Below are 3,683 nucleotides of genomic sequence, written 5' to 3'. Positions count from 1 at the left end.
TACGGGTTAAGGGTCAGTAAAGGACAAAGTAATTCGATATTGAGAATAATTGGTCGAAGGTAAAGGTCAAAGGACAGTGTCAAATATTCGACCTTGGACCAATTGATGGGCACGAATTCTACACTCTCTGAATGCACACACACACACACACACACACACACACACACACACACACACACACACACTTCTGTCTATCTATCTACCTATCTATCTATATTATATCAATATTTATCTATTTACCTACACACACACACACACACACACACACACACACACACACACACACACACACACACACACTTCTATCTATCTATATTATATCTATATTTATCTATTTACCTACACACACACACACACAATACGATACAACCATACGAAGCTTAGTATGATAGATCTGTTTTAAGGCTAATACTACACAGACACACTAATTTAATACTGTACAGCCATAATTAAGGTAATTATTCAACACAGTAAAGTTAATACGGCAAAGCACACTGAGTTTATTATTGTATAGAGCGGCGCTGACGTAGAGCCGGCACGTGATAGCTCTGTGTTCTCTCTTGACCTAGGCTCTGTGTACCCTGGATGGAGCAGTTGCCTCGTTCACCCAGAAACCAGAGCACCTAATATTTCCCTGCAACTCGCCGTGGGAAGGTCCCTGGTCCGACCCTATTGTGGCGCTGTTCACCACAAGTAGGCGCCGGATCCCCACATAGTGTACGTATAAACTATGCTGTACCTGTAGGACGGCCCCACAAAAGCAGTTACTTGCCTGTGGTCGACGGGTATGTTCGGCCGGAGAAGCCGGGATTATGCACCTACAGTACAGCAATAATTATACAGTATACAAAGTTTAATACGGTACAACCTTACTAACTTTAATATCATAAAGCCATTCTGAGGTTGGACAGAACACAACCGACCTAGTGACATACTACAGAAAGGATAGAAAACTCAACATTTGGGGGATGGAAAATCAGAGAGCAGCAGCAAATGATGGGAAGCAAAGTTAAAGGGTTAATGGCGATTGGTTGAACGGTGCGTTGGCTACATTCCCGCCCGCCGCTGTAATGAGAACTTGGACCCTTCATTAACGCCACAGCTTCAGGCCATTGCAGCCAAATATTATAACGCTGATCGCCCTCCGGAACTCAGATTATGCGTAGTGAAGTGGAAGCCTGCGTGACCGGATTCCGCAGATTATACTGTATATATTTAGTCCACCAAATGCACTTGGGCTCAAATTCATTGTTGCTGTATATATTTCGCTACTTTCCCGAGCATCCTTTTTTTTGGGGGGGGGGGGGGGGGGGTAGGTGGGGTGGAGGTAGCCAATTATGCTTAGTGAATTGAAACCTTTTTGCCTGGAATAAACAAAGTATTTATTGCGCAGATTCACTAGAAATGAAATCCATGTTTGTATGATATGGTCTAGTGCTTTCCAACAATGTTTGCGCAGTGCATTTTTGGTATATATATATATATATATATATATATATATATATATATATATATATATATATATAACTCAAGTTCACTCATTGCGGAAGTTGCTGCATATCTCTTACTTATGCATTTTTCCTGCACAGTCAGGTAAAATTATGAAACCATGAATTACCCAAGGCAAATGTATATATTCATGTATTACAGAAACGCACTTTCATTGAAATTCAGTGCTATTTATAATTCAGTATTTTCAATGTCTTTTTTAAAACGTAGTGAAGCCGGAACATTAAAAAAAAAAGAACAAAAAAAGAGCATATGACAGGGCGAACATAGCGAGATACTCAAAGGTGCTACGTGCAGTAAAAGGCTGTATTTAATTTATTTGATGGTATCGCAGCATGTTAATTTTTGTGTAAGTAAAGATAGACGTTTGAGTAATTGGATATATTCCTAAGTAAGGATGTGTCGCTATATAAAATAGATACTGCGTACAAAAAATATATAAAAACAGCGTGGAGTGAAAGAAGGGTGGTGGGGATTGCAGAACTTGCAGGACCATAATCACAATTCCCTTGTGAGTATTTGACTTAATGACCTTTGGAAGGTGTACTGGCATACACTGGTTTTAACTCTGAAAAATAACTATAAGAGCAGCCTGATATAATGTTTATTGGTAATAATTCTCTTAAAAGCTTTAGGGCTGGGAATATGTCATTTGTAACAAGTATTCAGTAGGGTCCTGTGTCAGCTGTGGTGTTCGTAGTGGAACGGATAGTGCTTTTTGTAAAACGAATGTTAGTAGTAAAGCATCAATGTAATCGTCTTGCTGATAGCCGTATTCACCGTTTTTTAGAGCACTTCCAATTACATGATAGTGTATCACAGTAATGGGAACATTGGCCTTCCACCAAGTGTGACCAAGGACCAAAAACTAATGATCATGTGAGAGATTGGGCAACTAAGAGTCTCAAGAAATCCCGAGTACTGGAGACAATACACTCACTTCTGAACTTAAGACGCACAAAACATATCTTTCGATATAAAAGACTTCTGAATGACAAGGAGGATCGAGTAACATTGTGTGACTTGCTCAGTGCTTGAATGGAAAGATGTACCTAAACTGCAGAATCTCTTACGAGATCAATATCTCTTTGATCCTAGTGGGTAGCTAGTGTTAGATGACTGAATTTCATACGTCTACTGGAAGTTCTTCACAGACAGGTTAATGCTGCCATCACAAGTTCCATTGCGGTGTAAACACCATAATACTGATAGTGTTCTTGGCGCACCTGCACATAAGATTTTGTCCCACATCCCAACCACGATTCGTTTTTCCACTTTGAACACTAAAATAACGTAAAGCTCTGCTGACTATATGCTATAACGGGCGTACCACCACCACCACCACCACAACATGTATGGGTGAAAGGTACACCCAAAACCGGTACATTACAAGATATATATATATATATATCCACATCTATCTATCATCGACAGATAGATATAGATAGATAAATAATTAGACAGACAGATAGACAGATTTCTCTAACCATACTAGCAGTTACTATGAACTGATGGCTCTGGTAAAAAATGGTGTGCCATACACAAGGAACAGGATAGTGGGCTCCAAAACGTTCAGGAAGCCTAGCTTTAAGCATTCTGCATAAAAGGCGTTTGCTATGGACAGTTACTGGCAAAGCCCCGCTAACCTAAATGAGTAGCGAAACCGGGTCATTCATTTGCCTTCTTTTTTCTTTTTTTTTTAAATTCATTATTTCTTCATTGCGAATAACTCCAAAACGGAACTGCATACAAGAGCGTCTGATGTACTAAAAAGCTTCTTGGCAGCCAGGGATGTTTCTTTTCATGTTTAGAACAGCATTCGAGCTGCAGTCTTTAAGTTACAGATTAAAAGTATTCCAAGCACTTATCATATCCTCAGAATATATCATACTCAACGGATTCGTGTTGAATCATTTCATATAAACATTTTACGTTTACTGAATCGGTAGAGAGGCGGCCTGCAGTACTGATAGACCCAGGTTCGAATCCCGGCTGGGGCAGGGAACAGTTTAAGGATTTGAATTTCATAAAAAGCAGACTTTCCTGATCTCCCAGATGACCCGCCGACATGTCGTAAAAATACCCCCGGTAATACCAATACACCAGTCCTGTATGAGACAGCCCTAGCATGTATCCAAAATGGACGGTGGGTGTTAGCGCCGAAGTGGTGACAT

Source organism: Coenobita brevimanus, chromosome 65 (assembly GCF_032717465.1).
Source record: "Coenobita brevimanus isolate Jiangsu-jjx chromosome 65, ASM3271746v2, whole genome shotgun sequence".
Classification (NCBI taxonomy): Eukaryota; Metazoa; Arthropoda; class Malacostraca; order Decapoda; family Coenobitidae; genus Coenobita; species Coenobita brevimanus.
Note: the sequence above shows the minus strand (reverse complement) of the source record.